At 33.5% G+C, this 21,458-nt stretch overlaps 1 pseudogene; it reads right to left on the bottom strand.

Moving 5' to 3' along the window:
• Window positions 1–2,404: 2,404 nt before the first annotated feature.
• LOC128296655 (uncharacterized) lies at window positions 2,405–16,393 on the bottom strand (annotated as a pseudogene).
• Window positions 16,394–21,458: the final 5,065 nt, after the last annotated feature.

Genomic DNA, 21,458 nt, shown 5'->3' with positions numbered 1-21,458 from the left:
CTAGCTACAAGGATTTAGACTTAATATTTGGCGGAGCCTGACTCTTAGCCAATAATTACTTTTGTGGGACTATCTTCTGCTAGATCATCACTTCCTAACGGCGAATACCACGTCGTTTTGTCTCTTGAATTCACCAACCTCTGACGCAGAAAGCCAACGAACCGACTGTGCAATCTTCCCAAAACGTACAAAGCAGCCGTTCCTTGCACAAGTTAAAAAGATCACTTATTAAGGGACATGGACAGAAGCGTCAGCCCCGTAATGCGGAGAAGCAATGAATACCCTGTTGAGAAGGCTAAGCGCGAGTTCTAAACCTCATGAGCCTTTTTGAGGAGTTTTGACAACCTTCAGCTAGATGGTTTAGTGGCTCATGATTTTTGGGAAAGAAATAAATATAATATAAATGATATTTTTATTGAAGAAAATATGGAGACAACAAAAAGACAGAGTTTCTGGGAGAGGGAGTGTTTACAGGGAAAAAAAAAGATGTCAAATATGTGTCACTCCATCCCCTATTTATAGTACTAAAAAACCTAGTCTATTCCTAATGAAATTCTAAAAGATAAATACAGATAAATAAAGATAATTAAAGATAAATAAAGATAAATGAAAATAAATCCTAAAATTTAAATCTAAATAAAAATCCTTAATAATTATCCTAATATAATTGAAATTAAAATAAAGTCTTGTGCTATAAAATTTCTTCTTTTGCATTTCAGTCCTTTGGTCTTCCATGTTTGCATTTTTGGCACCACTTCTCTCATTCTTTGCATGTTGGCCCATTATATCTTCAAATTGGCACTTTTTACCTTTAAATTTCCTCTTGCCTCCAATTTAGTCCCTAAAAGATAAAATACCATAAATAGCCCAAATTAGTAGCATCATACTCAAAATAAATATATAATTAGAGCATAAAAATATGACGTTCTAGAGTATTATCAAATTCCCCCTACTTAGCCCATGCTTGCCCTCAAGTATGGTTCCTGCCCACTGTGAAAATTAAATCCTAACATGAAAGAAATACTACTCCAAAGTTTTATAAGAATTAGTCAAAATGCATATGGAAACAAAGAGAACCCTTAGCTTGCTTTAAGTAAAATTGAAAAAGTATTCCAATTAATACAAATAAAATTAAGATCGACTTGGATTATTTCATGAAAATTAGGTAATTACCAAACCTATCAAGACATCTTATTTATTTCTCCCTTTAGTCCTCAATTTTATTAATGCATATTTATTTATTGTTTTTTCTCTTTTTTTTTCTTTTACTTTAATTTCAACTTTATTTATTTAATTTTACTTAGGGAAAAATATTGAACCTTTTGACGCGAAGAGAGATGACAGCCAAGCACCTCACCCCGGTTACTTAGCCCAACACATTTCTAATTTTTATTTTTCCTAAGAACATATCGAACCTTTTGACGTGAAGAGAGATGACAGCCAAACACCTCACCCCGGTTACTCAGCCCAACACATTCTTAGAAATTAATTCCGGTTAGCGGAGTTTTACCTAACACTCCACACGACCTTTTGACGTGAAATAGGATGACAACCCAAGCACCCTACCCCGGTTACTCAGCTAGTCACATCTTAATCTGCACTCATAACCAAGGAAACATTATTATTATTAAACGAAAATTTAATTTTGGAGGATTTAGGAAAAATAATCAAGTGTCAAAAATAAGTTTCAATAACCACCTTAATAGTCATGAACATATTTTAAGCATGCAATTATATTAAGTGTCCTCTTTGTATTTTGACTTAATCACCAAAATCAAGATAGGGTTAACTCCATTAATCATAATTATTTAAACTAAACGAAATAAAATAGTGGAGATGAAATCTATCAAGCAAAATCATAATTAACTCAGTAGATAAGACTCATGCACGTGGGTCAAACAGTGGGCAAGTCGTGGTCAAATTCTTGGGCAAGAAAAGAGGCAAAATATGCTTAAAAAAAATTATATGGGTAGCAACAATAGCAGCTAAAATGACAGAAATAATGAGGAATGCCTCCCCCCACTTAAAACACATAGTACTCGATATGGAATAAATAAAATAGGAGAAAAAGGTGTAGAGGAACTCCCCGTGTTATTACCGTCATTCGCATATGATGGCAATGAGCTCCGCTAATTGCTGGCCAAAAGTGTCGAGTAGGGGCTGTTTGGCTACAGATTTGTCGTTCCTCTTTTCTTCCTATCTTCGTTTTGGTTTACCTAGAAGAAGAGAATTTTATTAATATTTGAAAATAATAAATAATAAAATAATAAGATAAAATAAAATAAAATAAAAATAAATAATAAAAATTGGGTTACCTCCCAACAAGCGCTTGTTTAACGTCGTTAGCTCGACGTCATGAATGGTTTTATGGTGGCTCTAATTGAATTTTTTCTACCTTGTGGGCCTAGAAATTTTCGTAAAATGGCCTCAACCGTTGGCCATTGACTATGAACTGCTTCTCTGTTTCTTCACTCGCTATTTCAACTGCATCATGTGTGAATACTTGGGTCACAATAAAAGGTCATTGCCACTGAGATCGAAGCTTACCTGGGAACAGCTTTAATACGGAGTTATAAAGCAAAACTTTTTGTCCTACCGAAAAATGCTTCTGAGCTATTTTCCTATCATGAAACAGTTTTGTTTTGTCTTTATAAATTCGAGCATTCTCGTAGGCATCATTGCGAATTTCCTCCAATTCTTGAATGTCCAATTTCCTTGCCTTCCTTGCGGGTTCTAACTCTATGTTACATTGTCGAATAGCCCAATAAGCTTTGTGCTCCAGCTCTACTGGTAGATGACAGGCTTTGCCAAAAACAAGTCGATACGGGGTCATGCCAATCGGGCCCTTATACGCTGTTTGATAGGCCCAAAGCGCGTCTTTGAGTGGAAGACTCCAATCCTTTCTGTTGGGCTGAACTATTTTTTCCAAAATGGACTTGATCTCCCTGTTCGAAATCTCTGTTAGACCGTTTGTTTGGGGATGGTAGGCTGTTGCTATACGATGAACTCCATATTTTGATAATAATGCCTCCATGACCTTGTTACAAAAGTGGGTACCACGATCACTGATCAAAGCTCGAGGTGTGCCAAACCTAGAAAAAATAGTTCGTTTTAGAAACTCCACAACAGTTTTAGCATTATCATTGCGAGTAGGCTTTGCTTCTATCCACTTAGAAACATAGTCTACTGCAAGAAGTATATATACGTTTCCAAATGAAGAAATAAAGGGGCCCATGAAATCAATGCCCCACACATCAAAAATCTCACATACATGAATCGGGGATAGGGGCATTTGATTTCGTTTAGTGATGTTACCTGTATGTTGGCATTTATCGCAAGACTTATAGAAGTTATATGCATCGCAGAAAATTGTGGGCCAATATAGCCCACACTCTAATACCTTGCTAGTTATCCATTTAGGGCCAAAGTGACCTCCACAAGCTTCTGTATAACAAAAAGTAAGGATAGAGGTTACCTCAGTTTCTGGAACAAATCGTCTTATTATCTAATCTGAACAGTGTTTCCACAAGTATGGGTCATCCCAAATGTAATACCGAGCTTCTCGTCTAAGCTTGTCCTTCACAGAACGTGCTAACTCAGTGGGTAACAATCTTGTGGTTAAGAGATTAACTATATCTGCATACCATAGATAGTGAGCCTCAGTCAAAAATAAGCTTTCATTAGGGAACTCATTCTTTATAGGAACATCATCAAATGGAGTTTTTATCCTACTCAAGTGGTTGGCAACCAGGTTTTCACATCCCTTTTTGTCACGAATTTCGATGTCAAACTCTTGGAGCAGCAGAATCCATCTAATGAGCCTTGGTTTCGCCTCCTTCTTTGTGATCAAGTATGTAAGAGCTACATGGTCAGAAAAAATAATCACTTTAGATCCCAATAAATAAGATCAAAATTTATCTAAAGCGAATACAACTGCTAAGAGTTCTTCTTCCGAAGTGGTGTAGTTGTTTTGTGCAGCATCTAGGGTTTTTGAGGCATAGCAAATGACATGGGGCTCTTTGTCTATCTTTTTCCCTAACACGACCCTCACACTGCGTTCGCTTGCGTCGCACATAATTTCAAAGGGGTAGTTCCAATCTGGTGCTTGCACTATAGGAGCGATCACTAACTTCTGCTTGAGTGTATTAAAAGCCTCCTTACATTTTAGGCTGAACTCAAATTTACTATCTTTATACAATAATTCGCATAATGGTTCAACCACTTTTGAGAAGTTTTTTTATGAAACGCCTGTAAAATCCTGCATGGCCAAGAAACGAACGAATTTCCCTTACGGTGGAGGGATATGGCAAAGAATTAATAATGGCAAATAATTAATAATGTCAATTTTGGCCTTATCGACCTCAATTCCCTTGGCAGAAACTATATAACCTAGAATCATACCCTTGTCTACCATAAAATAACACTTTTCATAGTTCAAGTTTTCATAGTTCAAGACAAGATTAAATTCTATGCATCTATTCAAAATTATCGTGAGGTTTTTAAGCCATTCATCAAAACAATTTCCATATACAGTAAAATCATCCATAAAAACTTCAATAAATTTCTCCACATATTCAGAATGCATATCTGAAATGTGGCTGGTGCGTTACAAAGTCCAAATGACATCTTTCGGTATGCAAAAGTGCCGAATGGGCATGTAAAAGTGGTCTTTTCCTGATCCTCTAGCACGACTGGAATTTGGAAGAAACCTGAGTATCCACCAAGACAACAAAAGTGAGTTTTACCTGATAAACGTTCAAGCATTTGATCTATAAAAGGAAGAGGGAAATGATCTTTTCTAGTGTAAGAGTTTAACTTCCTGTAATCAATACAGACACGCCACCCATTTTGTTCTCGAGTTGGTTCCAAGTCACCTTCGGCATTTTTCTTTACTGTCACACTCGTTTTCTTGGGCACGACTTGAACCAGACTTACCCATCTGCTATCAGAAATGGGGTAGATTATGTCAGCATCCAACAGCTTGATTATCTCATTTTTTACCACCTCCATCATATTCGGGTTTAATTGCCTTGGGGTCTCTCGCCTTGGTTTTGCGTTTTCCTCCAAGTAGATTCTGTGTGTGCATGTCAAGGGCTTATTCCTTTCAAATTGGCAATGGTCCAGCCAATCGCGTCTTTATGAATTTTCAGTACCTGAATCAAACTTTCTTCCTCGAGCTTAGAGAGTTTGTTGGAAACTATGATTGGTAGGGTATTACCTTTCCCCCAAAACGCATACTTAAGATGTTCGGTAAAGCGGTTTCAATTCCAATTCTAGAGCCTGCACAACAGAAGGTAAAAGTTTAGTATTTGATGGAGACAATAACTCATTAACAGATTCATAGTCATCAGATATAAATTTAGATTTATCTTCATATTCGACTTAAAAGTCTCATCTACTAATGAGTCGATTATGTCGACACAATTTACACTCAAAATTTTGCTTGGATGACTAATGGTGTCGTAAACATTAAACTTCACGATCTCCCTATCAAATTCCATCATAAGAGTTTCGCTTCGAACATCGATCTTAGTGCTAGCGGTACTAAGGAAAGGTCAGCCCAACAGAAGGTCCGAAGATCTAGTAGTGTTATCCTCCTCCATCTTTATCACATAAAAATCTGCAGGGAAAATAAGTTCGTTAACTTTTACTAGTACGTCCTCAAGGACTCCTTCGGGGTGTACAATAGACCTGTCTGCCAACTGAATTATAACACCTGTTTTCGTCAGAAAACCTGCATTAAGTGATTCATAAATAGAATAAGGCATAACATTTATGGAGGCCCCTAAATCACACATGACCTTCTTGATCCCCAAATGGCCTATTTTGAACTGTTTAGCAAACATACCCCTATCTTTGCATTTTGCCGGCATTTTTCGCTGTAACACTGTGGATACATTCTCACCAACACTTACCTTTTCATTACCTGTTAGTTTCCGTTTGTTGGTGCAAAGCTCTTTGAGGAACTTGGCATACCACGGAATCTGTCTGATGGCATCCAACAGTGGTAGATTGATCTCGACATTCCTGAATGCTTCGAGGATCTCCTTATCTTCCTTACTTTTTTGACACTGATTTAATCGTCCTGGGAATAGAGGTTGGGTTTTCGGTAGTGGGGGATTCGCTCGGACCTGTTCGTCGTTTTCGGGTTTTTCTTGGGCAGTTTATTGGCCAAGATTTCTGCTAGGAATTGGTTCCAGTACCTTTCTACTTCGCAGCATCACTGCATTAGTGTTTTGCCTCGGGTTTGGTTCTGGTTGTGACGACAGCTTCCCTTGAGAACTCATCTTCTCAATTGATGTGGTCAATTCTCTTATAGACGCTTCAGTTTTCTGTTGAAAATTAAGCATGTTAGCCGCTAATTTATTGACCAAAGTTTCTAAAGAATTACCTGAATCTCGTGGCTGTTGTGGAACTCGGTTCTGGTATGGTTGGTTATATCATGGGTTGGCCCCATAACTTAAGTTAGGGTGATCCCTCTATCCTAGGTTGTAGGTATTTGCGTAAGGGTCGTATCACCTTTGTGGTGGCCCAGGAAAATTTCCCACAGCATATAAATTAGCCATAGTATCATCATTCAAACCGGGACATGCATCAGTTGTATGTTCAGGGGTAGCACATATTCCACATAACCGGGCTGTTTTTACTTTTTCTGCAACAAGATAATTCAAAATATTAGCAATTCTATCAACTTTATCTTCTAAGGTTGAATTACTTAGCTGATAAACCCTTCTAAGGGGCTCAGGGTTGGTTCGGAATTGCTAAAAATTTGCAACCATCGTGGAGATTAAGTCTCTTGCTTGTTGTAGGGTCATGTTGACCAATGCTCCTCCACTCGCGGCATCTACCATATTCATCTCAATGGGTTTAAGGCCTTCATAAAAATACTGGAGCAAAGATTGTTCTGTTATACCGTGTTGTGGGCAACTTGCACACAACTTTTTAAATCGCTCCCAATAGTCATACAGAGATTCTGCATCTTTTGCCTTATTCCCACGATTTCTCTTTTTAACTCAGTTACACGTGACACTGGAAAAAACCTGTTGAGAAACAAACGAGATAGATCAGCCCAAGTCGTTACAGATCCAGGAGGTAAATAAAATAACCATTCCCTAGCAGAATCTGCTAAGGAAAAAGGGAAAGTACGCAGTTTAATTGGTCCTCAGTTACCCCCTGAGGTTTCATACTAAAGCAAACCATATGGAATTCTTTCAAATGCTTATGGGGATTTTCGTTCTGTAACCCCGGAAAAGTTGGTAGTAGCTAGATCAAGCCTGACTTTAATCCAAAATCAGTATCCATAGTAGGATATGCGATACATGGTGGCTGTTGTTTCGTCTGCGCTTTGGCCAATTGCCGAATTGTCTGAGCCATAGGTTGATGTGCTAAATTAGGGTTTTCGTCAACCCTAGCGTTAAGCATTTCTTCTGGGGAATCGACTTCTACTTTTTCACTTTCAAGAGTTTGAGTAGGGTTTTCGTTAACCCTAGACTCTGCTTCGTCGTCTATTCTGATTTCTGGCGGTGGATTGCTTTGAGTTCCAACTACCGCTGACTGCTTTTTTCTTAGCGTTGTTTCCTTGCGATTAGCTCTCGCAGTGTTTTCAATCTCCGAATCAAACGTAAGAGTTCCTGGAGCAGATCTGGTTATAAGAAACAAAAAACAAGATTAGTACGTTACCGGTCCTCGCAATGACAGCAAAATTTGATGCGTCATTGAGTGTACCAAAAATATCCTATTCCCAGTAAATAGTAAAAATAACAGTAAAGGGGAAGTAGGATCGAATCCTCAAGGATCGAATTGTACGAATGCTCGTTTCTTGAAATCCTGGACAACTTCTTGGCCAAGAAAACCTGCATTCCTGGAAAATAAAAAAAATAGAATTAAGAATCTGGAAAAATAAAAACAGAATTTAAAGTGAATTGAAATTGCGAAATTAAATAAATTGCAGAAATTAAAAAGAGGAATATAAAAATAAATAGAGTTGGGAAAAAAGAAGATTCTTATGTGGCGAGATTCCAGCCTCCAGTTGTCTCGATTCACCTTGGGTTCAATCCTTGGCTTTTAAGTAACCCTTCTCGAGCAGGATAAGCCAGTTATAGTGGAAGAGGACGCCTACGACCACCAACTCCAAGGATTTAGACTTAAGATTTGGCGGAGCCTGACTCTTAGCCAATAATTGCTTTTGTGGGACTATCTTCTGCTAGATCATCATTTCCCAACGGCGAATACCATGCCGTTTTGTCTCTTAGATTCACCAACCTCTAACGCAGAAAGCCAACGAACTGACTGTGCAATCTTTCCAAAATGTACAAAGCGGCCGTTCCTTGCACAAGTTGAAAAGATCACCTATTAAGGGACATGGACGGAAGCGTCAGCCCCATAATGCGGAGAAGCGATGAATACCCTGTTGACAAGGCTAAGCACGAGTTCTAAGCCTCATGAACCTTTTTGGGGAATTTTGACAACCTTCGACTAGATTGGTTTAATGGCTCATGATTTTTGGGAAAGAAATAAATATAATATAAATGAGATTTTTATTGAAGAAAATATGGAGACAACAAAAAGACAGAGTTTTTGGGAGAGGGAGTATTTACAGAAAAAAAAGATGTCAAATATGTGCCACTCCATCCCCTATTTATAGTACTAGAAAACTTAGTCTATTCCTAATGAAATTCTAAAAGATAAATACAAATAAATAAAGATAATTAAAGATAAATGAAAATAAATCCTAAAATTTAAATCTAAATAAAAATCCTTAATAATTATCCTAATATAATTGAAATTAAAATAGAGTCTTGTGCTATAAAATCTCTTCTTTTGCATTTCAATCCTTTAGTCTTCCATGTTTGCATTTTTGGCACCACTTCTCTCATTCTTTGCATGTTGGCCCATTATATCTTCAAATTGGCACTTTTTACCTTTAAATTTCCTCTTGCCTCCAATTTAGTCCCTAAAAGATAAAATATGACGTTCTAAAGTATTATCAGTTGTAAAGCTTAATTTTTAGTAGTACCGAAAACAGTGATTCGAGATCACTAAATTTTACAAATGAGTTTTAAAATTAAAAAAATAAATACCTATGAGTCAAGTGTGATGGAGGAAGAATTTTTGGATTAGTGAATTTTGTGATTTTAAAAGAAATTAAAAGTAAATTGGGTCTAAAACGAGGTATCGAGACCTAGAACTCATAAAATGGGCCATAAATATTTTTAGAAATATTAATGGAGTATCATTGAAATAGTATAAAAATTTCGTTAGAAAATTTTAACGTTTGGATAGCCAATTGGTTAAAAAGGACTAAATTGAAAAAGGTGCAAAATTAGTTAATTAGTGATTAAAAAGCTTAAGTAATTAATGAGGAGGGTTTTAAAAGGCAAATAAACCCAAATAAAATGGCCTGATGATTTGGGCATAAGAATTAGCAAGAAAATAAGGAGAAACAAGGGCAAAATTGGAAATTTTGCAAATTAAACATATAAAACAAAGAGTAAATTGAAAATCTAGAGATTTCTTCATAATTCATCAGCAAAAACACCATAGAAGGTCTGGAGCAAGTTGGTTTTTCATATTTTCATATCATGTGAGTTCAATTCTTGCTATTTCTTTAAAATTAATCATGATTTGTGACTTTTACAACTAGGTCCTACTATTAAATTCATTAGTTTTGATTTAATCGATGAAATTGAAAGTTACCATGGTTGAGTACTGGAATTTATGATGAATAAACATGGGTTTGAAGTTTTAATTTTGTTAAAAGATGGGTTTATTAAATGTTTTTTTTGTAGAAATCGATTTTTAGGAATTAATTGTGAAAAGTTGGGAAGTAAGGTTTGATGCTGAAATTCCGATCTTCAAAGGTTGTGAAGTAGTTTAAGATGATAGAATAAAGTGTTAATTGAGGAAAAATCAGCTCAATTGGGGGGTGAGTTGAGCAGGGACTAAATTGTAAAAACTATAAAGTTTAGGGTAAATGTGTAATTTTGAAAATTGAAGGGTATAAAGCATGAATTGAACTGGAATTGAAGTAGATGCTGATGAGTAAATAATTTTATATTCTAGATCAAGAATCAGAAGATAAACAAAGAAAAGGAAAAGTTACCGAATGGTCCCTGAAATATTACAACTTTTACAAATTGGCTCAGGTAAGTTCATATGATTGAATTTTGCGGTTATTTGTTAAATTAGAAATGATGTGATGTCATCTACATGTTTCTATTATATTGTTAATAATGTGAAACATTATAAAGATCGAATTGGAAGCTCAAATTGAGAAAAACGCAGGATTGGGTACGTTTGTGTTGTGACAAGTGATGAATTGACGGATAAGACCTTGGTTAATCCATGGCAAAGTTATGATACATAGGTATGGTATTTTCCAACTGAGCTATGATATGTAGGTATGATAATTTCCATACCGAGCTATAATACGTAGGTATGGTATTTCCCATACTGAATTGTAAAACGTAGGTTTGGTATTAACCATACTGAGTTGTGAATCGTGGCATTGAGTAAACGAAGTACTCAAATCCGTAAGCCATAATTTGACATGTGTGGGTAAGTGATAGTAAAGGCTAAGTGTTGAACTATGAATTGATATTTGGGTATTGAGCTAATTGAGTGAACTTATCGTTTGAAATTGTATTTGGCAGGAATTGAATATTTAATATTATTTATTGAATTGTTTGTGAATGCTTGGTAAGATTGTTAATATGAATCTATGAACTCATTAAGCTCCCAAAGCTTACTTTGTGTGTTAATGGTTCTTGTAGATTTGCGTGATATCAATGGATCGGATCAACACATCAGGAAGCACTATCCAGAGTTACACCAGTAGATTTTGAATACAACTTTTGATTTATATGGCATGTATAGGATAGGGTTGAAGGATGTAGTTTTGAAGTATTGATATTTGTATGTTTAAATATCTATGTTTTGAAGCTATTTTGGTAAAGTAATGAGTGAAACCATTTTTACAAATTAAGATAAAATAGTAGTATTATGGTATGTTGGTATATGAAAAACTTGTGTTTTGGTTGATTTGGTTGATTGATTTGGACATATTTGTGTATTTGAAGATTATGTGTAGATGGATTATAGAAATGGGTGAGAAATGTGGTCTTAAAATGGTCTATTATCGTCCACACGGGTAGACACACGGGCGTGTGTCTAGGCCGTGTGTGACACATGACTTGCTTCATGGGAATGTGTTATAGCCGTGTGTCCCCTGCACCTTAAAATTTAGAAGCAGAATGCTCTAAATTAAGCATACGGTGTCTCAGCCGTGTGGGTAACATGGTTTTAGACACGGCCATGTGATTTGACCGTGTAAAACCTGCACTTAAATTGTAAAATTTAAAATAACCACACGGCCTAGCACACAGGCATGTAACTTGGCCGTGTGACTTCAATTTGTTCATAGGATGTAAGTCAGAGAGTTACACGGGATCAGGACATGGGCGTGTGTAACTACACGGCTTGCCCACACGGGGGTGTCCCTAAGCCACACAGGCGTGTAAGCCATGCATGTGTGAAAAATTTTGTAATTTTGTGAAAATTTCTCTAAGACTCCAAATAAGTCCCGATTCTATTCTAATGTTCATATTGGGCCTCGAGAGTCCATTTAAGGAATGGTTTGAATGTTTTCATTTATGAATGGTAAATTTGACTCAAGTTAGTTATACATATTCAGTTATCCTCGGTAATACTCTGTAACCCTGTTCCAGCGACGGATACGGGTTAGGGGTGTTACATACATATAATACTAAAATTTACTACACTCATGATATGGATTGAAAATTAAATATTACACATATAAAATTTTTATTTACTAAAAATAATGATATTTGTAATAATTATTTGATTTTATAAATAAAAAGAGTTATTAATTAAAAGATGAATTAAAAATAAAAAATTTAAAAAATTATTAATTAAAAATAAAAAGATTAAAATAAAAATTGCAAATGTGTTTTGAGAGGAATTCAACTTGGGTTTTAAGGATAAAATCATTAGTATTTAACTATTTAACCAAGGGAGCTACTATGTTAAAATTATTAATTAAAAATAGGCTTAATACAAGATTTGGTACTTGAATTTGGCATGTTTTCCTAATTCAGTATCTAAACTTTTTTTAGTGCAATTTGGTAGTTAAACTTGCCAATCATTACACAAAATACTCCAAAACGCTAAGGTGTTAATTTTTTTATGAGGTGGCACACATAGCCAATGTATGGTTGACATATGGCATATGAAGTAATCACAATTTCAGATGTGGAAAATACATAAAAATTTCAATTTTTAATTTCTTGATTAAAAATTAATCTTTTTTTTTGAGAAATTCTTTACTAAAACTTAATCGAATTTCTTTCAAAAGTTAAACCCTAAACTATACAAAAAATATATTATTTATCTTCTTCAAATTTCTTTACAATCAAATAAAGAAATTAATATCAAGTAAGATCTCATATTTTACCTTGAGTGGGTCTATTGATTTTTTATTTAAAATCTCTTTTCTTTTATAAACTTTTTCTAATTTTTATTAACCATTGAAGGAATAAATTGTGTTTTGTTGTTTAAATATCAGGTTTTCAATATTTGAAACTCAAAATATGTTGTTATTTTAAATTGAATTTTGTATTTGGGTTAGATTTTTTATAGGTGTTAAAAGTAACATGTTTTAATCTTATTCTTAATGTGTTTTTGGCTGATTATTCGATGTTAATAGTGAATTTTATGCTCCAAATCCTTTAAATTCATGTTTTTATACTTAGAAGAGCTTTTGGGAGCAAAAGGAGTGAAAAACGGAAAATCGAAGCAAGTTACATGAGCCACACGGGCTGCCACACAACCATGAGGTAAGCCGTGTCGGTTTCGCGAATTGCATTCCGAACAGTGGAAAAAACACAATTTCTAGGGTTTTTCAGGTATTCTGAAACCTATATATGACAAAAACAAGAAGATAGGAGAGAGCCGTCATAGAATATTCAAGAAAACAACTCGAAAAATACCATTGAAGTGGATTCTGAAGCTGATTTCCATCAAGATTAAAGATTCCCTTTTCTTTATTTCTTTGGGATATACTGTCTTTGGGATGTTTTTATTTGTAAGCATGAACTAATTTTCTAAATACTTAGGGAAGATGAACCCTATGATGAATTCTATCGTTTGATTTATATTTTACGCAATAAATATTTAGATCTTGTTCTCAATTTTGTGTGCTTAATTCTTAGTTTGATGTTTCTAGACTATTGATCAATGTTTGATGTGCTTAAATCAGAGGAGGAATAGACATTGCTTAAGAGTAGATTTAGAAACAGGACGACATAAATATTCCAGATTAGAGTCAAATCTAATAGGGAAATCCATAGATTGAGTTAAGGCGATAATAGGAGCTTTAATTAGAAATAAATTTCAATTAATCAACCTAGAGTCTGTTGCTCCTATTCTTGAATAAATATATTAGCGTAATTTAGGGATTTCTATGGATTAAGATACTAAGTGAAGAAATTGCATAATTTAGATTGATAATGATAGATGAAATCTAGGTGAATTCTTTCCTGAGTATTTTTTTTCTTCTTGGTTGTTTACTTGATTATTTTCCTGATTTGTTCTTTATCGTGTTTGTAGTTAATTAATTTAGTTAATTTTAGTTATCAACCAATCACTCGAATTTATCAGTTAAATAATAGAAAGACGATAATTACTAGTATTTTTAGTCTTCGTGGGAATTATATTTTTGCTCACTGTAACTATACTATTAATTGATATGTGCACTTGCCTTAGTCAGATTTTTAGTTACTTTTGTGGACATCATTTTTTTTTTTGCTTTAAGGAATTTGATAATTGATTAAAAATTCTTTTTGGATTTTCTTTGAAAGGGGTTCAAAATAAGTATCTAACTTGGGAAATCAAGTTGACAGATTTCGAATTTGAGTTCATGATGTGATAGGCTTTCCTTGATATGGTTCAGAGTTATAATATGATTTAAAACTCATTTTGATTTTGAGCAATTAAATTTTATTTTAAATTTTATGGATAGCACATCTTTAAGGAACCTGCTTTTCTGAGAGTGAACTAAGTGAATTGAGATTATTGACTATGATTGTAGATAGGTCAGGGAACAAAGTTTTTTTTTATTTGAATTTTTTTTCTAATTTTTATTTTTATTTTGTTAATTTGCTATTCAAATATCAGGTTTTCAATATTTTTTTGGTACACTAAAAGAGAAAGCAAAAAAAGGTTAGGCTCCATACAGCCTATCACAGGAGGTCCCGATGCTATCCAAGTAAAGGATATGCTTCAACATGTCTGGTGAGTTCTCCAACCAACTAAAGCTTATTGGATAATTGTACGCAAGTCTTGGTAGAAAATCAACAGCCAAATTTTAAATCATATTTTGTGTTTAGGTTAGGTTTTTTTTTATTTGTTTTAAGGAATTTTAAAATCAATAGTTATGCCATTGTTGTTAATATTATAACACCTCTAACTCGATTCCGTCGCCAGAATAGGGTTATGGAGTATTACCATACAATTTGGAACATTTCATAACAAGTAGCATCCAATCATCAAATTAATTTAACAAATACATATATAATTCATAATGGAATAAAACATACATTTATGGGTCTTAAATCAAGCCTACGAGGCCTCAAAAATAGTTTAGGAATAAAATAGGAGATCTGGGATAAAAATGAAAAATTTCAAAACAAAGGTCACACTGCCGTGTATCCAGGCCATGTGACAGAGCCCAAACTGTGTGGCTCCAAACATGGCTACTCTACACGCCCATGTGCACACTCATGTATCCACCCATGTAACTCACTGGCTTGGGTCATATAGTTATGTGCCAGCCCGTGTAAACCCTGCACCTAACACGCTTGGGACACACGCCCGTGTGGGTTGCCTGTGTGTGACACATGGTCGTGTGACAGCTTGTGTCCTAGGCCGTGTATGCCTAAAATGACCCAAAACATGCTCATTACACATCAAAATGCTTAGGTACTTAAACACATCAAAAGTACATGCATACAAGCCTTGAAAATACATTCCAAAGAACTCAAAGCATGCCAAAACAATCAATCTATGTGGCTAGCCAAAATGCCATCGTTGTCACCACAATTCAAATACGTACATTTCATTACCTTAGTTAAAATACACAAGCCACAACACACTCAAATTGACTTACATTCAACCCCCCCCAAAAAAAAAACCATACCTAACTCATGCCAAACTAAACATTTCATACTCATCCACTTATACTTGAACTTAGAATTAGGCATGCATATCACCATTAGTTATTCAAACTATTTAAACTAGAATCTCAATTCACAAGTATATAACCTAGTGATAAGCAATCACCCAAATGTCATACCATAATGAATATCAAGACTTACCACTTCCTATTCACAATCAACCACCACTTGCATCATGCATGCACATAACAAATGGTCATTTAACTAAACAACATAATAAGCACACCAAGTTATATAGCATAAATACTTATGGACTATTACAAAGAAAACTCAAATTCCCCTATTACATGCCATATAAGTAAATTCAAAATCTGCCAAGATCTCCAATAGTGTGATTTATTCAGGTTGATCTGATCTCCGACTTCCCCAAACAGCATTTACAAGGAAATGAAACAATAACATGAGTAAGCTTTCATATAGCTTAGTAAGTTTGTTGATTAAACGATAAATTTTACTGAATAAACATAATAAATCAAATAACAAGATTACTAAATAGAGTTCCTGTTAATAAAGTTATTCTCAGAAATCTTATCCATCATAGCTCACAATAGGTGAGTAATGCTTAGTAACATAGTACAAATCAGTTCCACATTTCAATAATTTTCAAAGATCAATAAACATAACCTAATGAATGAAAAGTGGATGTGAGTACACGATTAACCATCCAACACACCAGATACTCATAAGAGCTAGTAACATCCAGCAAACTAGATAACACTGTAATATAACACGATAGTCTGCAACAAATGTAGGACCTCGACATATCCAATGAACAGAGAATATATAGAAATCATCTTCATTATTCAGATCAATCTCGCATCGCACGCATAATAACCTATTGGCATGCCAACCGTACTCTATCCTATGCTCATTGGTTCAGAGCATTCCATCACAGAACAATATATGAATAACTCACTATATCATATTTCATATACAAGTATTAGTTCAACAACCAAACATTCATCGGCTCAGAATATCTCAATTAGTAATCAATGTCATATCAATTAATTATTTCCATTCTCAATTACATGCATCAATATAATCCAATATTATACAATTAAGTTCATATAATGTTTAAAAATGCATTAAAATTAAACCAAACGAACTTACCTGTCTAAACTGCAGCGATGAAAAAGATACATGGACTATTCTGAAATTCTCTTTCCCACGGTTTTTCCACTCGTTCTAGATCTAAAATAATTTCATTCAATTAACTAATTCCAACAGCAAAATTAACTCATTTTATCCAAACCACCAGATGCTCATAAGAGTCAGTACCATCCAGCACACTAGATAACATTGTAATATAACACGATAGTCCGCAACAAATGTAGGACCTCGACATATCCAGTGAACAGATAATAGACATAAATTTTTTTCACTATTCAAATCAATCTCATACCGCACGCATAATAACCTATTGGCATGCCAACCGTACTTTATTGGATCAAAGCTTTCCATCACAGAACAATATATGAATAACTCACTATCTCATATTCCATATAAAGGCATTAGTTCAACAACCAAACATTCATCGGCTTGGAATATCTCAATCAGTAATGAATGTCATATCAATTAATTATTTCCATTTTGAATTACATACATCAATATAATCCAACATTAAACAATTAAGTTCGTATAATACATTTAAAAATGTATTAAAATTAAACCGAACGAACTTACCTGACTAAACTGCAACGATGACAAAAATACATGGACTATTCTGAAATTTTCTCTTTCCCTCGATTTTTCCACTCGTTCTAGATCTAAAATAATAATTTCATTCAATTAACTAATTCCAATAGCAAAATTAACTCATCTTATGCAATTAAGTCCTTTTTGACATTTTTACAAAATTACCCTTGACGTTTCACTTTTATTCAATTTAACCATTTTCAATTAAATTCAAGCTTAGTTGATTTATTAACCACTTCATTACAGCCCATACTTGTTGTTATTTTGCATCAAGTCCTTGTATTTTTACTATTTTCACATTTTAGTCCCTGAACATTAAAATAATCAAAAACTACTTTACAAAATAGTCCTATCTAACAACCACACTCAATAATCTTTCATAAAACTTCAAGAATAACTTAAACTCATCATTACATAATCTATAACATTAAACAATTTTACAAATTAGGCCTTGGGTTAGCTAGATCGAGTTAATACGAGCTCAAAAACATGAAAATCACTAAAAATGGGCAAGATTTACCTATCAATTGAAGCTCTAAGCTTGACGAAACTTCTTTTCTTCTCCTTTGGCTAAATCGGGTCTCAATTCCTTAATAAGGAAGATGATTCTTTCCTTTTTGTTTTGTTCATAATATTCGTTTATTTACCAATTTGCCAGTTTAAACACCCAAAACCATCTACTAAGTCTTCAAATGATATATTTACCATTTGAATCCTTTAATTTTCCTTCCCTATCCCAATTAGGACATTCCACTAATAGAAATAAACTTTTACAGCTTTTACTATTTAGTCCTTTTACCTTAATTAACCATCCAAACATTAAAATTTCCTAACCAAGTTTTAATACGACACTAATGACCTCGTAAATATTAAATAATTAATATTTTCAATTTGACACATCAGAGTTGTGGCCTCGAAACCACCATTTCTGATAATACTAGAAAATATATTAATTAGTGAGTCTTTAATTAATTAGGATTTAATTGCAATTTACTACAAATCTAGAGAATTTCACGTCATTCCTACGATTTGGCCATTTAAGGTGGGTCTAATTACACAATTGGTCCTTCAATTATGTTAAATTCTTACTAAACAAACTTAATTTCAATTTAACCTTAAACTAATTAGGACTTGTCGAAAGAATTAGGGTTTCCTTGTCGAAAGAATTGGTGTTGTATGTTGGGTCTCCTTCTTTTTATAAGTGAGCAAATTTACAAGAAATATATTATAGCAGAAGGAAAAAGAAAGTAATGGCATTCAGTTATAACTTGTTTACCTCAATAGTTTATATCAACCATTTTTGTTGTTGTGTAATATGATACAAGTTACATGTTTCTTGTCCTTGCAGAAAAAGTAAAGGAATTGAATAATTAAATTTGTTTGAAAACTATGTTAAAATTCTCATGAATTAACAAAAACCGATTATGTTTTAAACTAAATAAAAATTGTATTGATTTCTAAGCATTATTCATTTCGACCATGAATAATAGTTAATTTGATTATGTTATTATTAGGTTATTGTTTTATTATGCCATTACTAATAAATTATAGTTTGAATTGTTTGATTAAAAATTAAATTGATTAAAAATATATTGTTTTCCTTCATATCTCAAACTAAATATTATTGATTATGTTTGAAACTAAAAACACAATGAACAAGTTTGAATTTGAAATGATGAAACATAACATCAAATGAAATTGAAAACAAATGCGACCATACATATTAGAATTAAAGGTTTCAAATAGTTGCAAACATTCAGAATTTTAAATGATGAAATATAACATCAAATGATATTGAAAACAAATTTACATAATTTATAGCAAAAAAAAATCCAAAGTTTTTGCAAACATTCCTAAATAGTTCTAATATACATAATAGTCTATTTTCATAGCCAACATCTAGGTTTTAATTGGAAACAACTAACTATATTGAGTAATTAAATTTTAATATAAAAAGGTTCCAAATATTGCTATTTTTGAACTTTGGCATTTGTGTTTCTGTTCTCTTTTGTACCTATTGTTGCATTAATTGTTAATTTCCTTCCTTTTGCTAGCTTTCTTTCTCTTAAGTAATGAGACTAATGTTTCACCTTGAAACCCAAGCTTCATAAAAAAAACAAACATAACATCAATAGAATTAAACTTATACAATAAACCATAAATAAAACTTAAAAGGCAAATCACTTACATTCAAAATTTGCATGTTTGTTCTATCATCTATGTATAAACCAATCCCTTGCAAGATTTGTTTTTCCCTTCTCTCAAGTTGACCAAAACTTGACATGAAAATTGAAGTTGGTATTGATGGACCACCAATTGTAAGGGCTGAATGTGCTTTTGAAATATTAGAATAAATAGTAAAAATTCCTTGACCCTGTAAGAAATCGTAAAGTTATTCATTTTATATAAAAATTCATAATATTTATAATAAGAAGTTTACCTTAACTATTGGTTGTGATGGTGGAGTTCTAATAGTAGGTGCTGTTATATCAAGGTTTACTACATCTCTTGATCTAAGTTGGTAGAAAATTTCATTGTCTTACAAAAGTATATCAAATGTAAGTTAAATATCTTAGAATTAAAAATTTTGTAATATTAATACATGAATGGTAACCTGAATTGAAGTGCCATTAGAAGGGACTGAGTTGTCGGTGATAAGGGTTGGACCATTACTGATTGGTGTCGAAGTGCCCTACAACAATAACAACCACGTAAATTTATACAGTAAAATTGAATAAGAAAAATAAACCAGGAAACACTCACACAACTCTTTGCATTGTGTTTAATCTTGAAACAATTTTTGCATTGCATTTTCCTTCCTCTCCGTAATAATCGAGTGCCACAACTTGATTCACCTGCCTTCTTCGCTTTACATCTCTTAGGTCTTCTTGGCATTTTTCTTGGGATAGGTGGATCAATTGATCCCATGTTTGTTTTTGTCCATAATTTTTCACTTGGTAGAGGAGGCAATACACATTTATATAGTTTTTTTTTATTATATAAATTTGTAATATATCCAGCAAAGACATAATTTGCAATATCTTTTTGCTTCCACAATATGGTAGCAATTAAATGAGGGTATGGGATACCAATGAGATCCCAAGCCCTACAAGTGCATTTCTATTTAACAAGGTAAACCACATAAACATCATCTCCATAGACCACGTTAAATCCTTCAAATCCATTCCATCTTACATGACAAAAAGCAATAAGTTCTTTGTCTCTCTCTAATTTCCCATATATCATAGGACAAAAAAGATTATCCCATTTACCATATTTAGCCATATTATTCACTATCCTACCCATTACATACTGCCTCACTTTCTCAAATAATGAAATAATGGCCATAAATTTAGCCCCTACTATGGTTGAATTAACGGCTTCAGCAAATTTGTTTTCCATCGCATCAAAGTGAAATCTAGTTTGGATGAATGCTCGACAATAATGTTTTATTTTAGAAATTTGAAATTTTACTATGGCTTCAAGCTTGATTGCACCTACCTTCTGTATATTGTTTTCATATTCGACCTTAGTTGTTGATTTACAACAACCCATACCTGGCCTAGACGTTACGGTTAGATCATGGAGATTACATCGTACAAGCAAAGGAAACAAATGTTTAGTTTTGATGAAAATCAATTTTAACGAAAATAAAATTCAATTAGATTAAATTTTTGAAAAACATTGTAATTTTTCGAAATCACAACTTAATTGTATTACTAAAATCAAAACCAATTTACTTGAAACATTTTCGTGCTCAAACATTTTTAGAAAATTCCAATTAGTCTTGTAGTGGAAAACCTTCTAACGTATCATTTCTAAAATTGCAGTTCATTTTTAGTTATCATAAGTTAAACTCCCTTAAACGATAAAAGTTTTTGCGTGATAAATTCCAAAATAGTCCTAATAAACTAAACAAAAATTAAAATATCCAAAAAAAAAACCCCAAGAAACTCCAAAATGTCCGTAATAAACAAATAAAAAGTCCATAATTCAACCAAAATGTCCATAATAACCAATATTCAGCCACAGTTGGGGAAATTCTAGTGACGCCCCTAAACAATTCAGCTTCATTAAACCAAAGTCGTTTAGTTACAGGCCTTTGGCTCCCAGATCCAAATCCAATATAGGTCCCAGCAACATTTTCCAAAACTCTCAACATTGCCTGGGATAGTGTGTGATCCCCGGTAGTCTGAGTCGCAACTCAGTCTCAACAGTCGAAGTTCCTACAATCTCACTTGTATCTAACTAAAGTATACTGCCCATCGAAGAAGGCTCAACTGGAGCCTCCGAGATGACCACCGCACCCACGGGCACCACGTCCACCAGTACTTATTGTCTTTTCTACAATTTTCAAAATTGATGAATCAGTTTAAGTTTTTAAACCTTAATCTTAAAGTTTTAGCAGAATACTTATTAGTGTATAAAGAGTGTTTTACTACTCTACAGTCTCTAAAGGTCATTTCTTATACTAAAGTATCACATGTAAAGTATCTCTAAAGCATAACTAAA

The sequence above is a fragment of the Gossypium arboreum genome, chromosome 8 (assembly GCF_025698485.1).
Source record: "Gossypium arboreum isolate Shixiya-1 chromosome 8, ASM2569848v2, whole genome shotgun sequence".
Classification (NCBI taxonomy): domain Eukaryota; kingdom Viridiplantae; phylum Streptophyta; class Magnoliopsida; order Malvales; family Malvaceae; genus Gossypium; species Gossypium arboreum.
The sequence above is the reverse complement of the archived record's forward strand: the minus strand, read 5'-3'. Positions and strand labels throughout refer to the sequence as shown.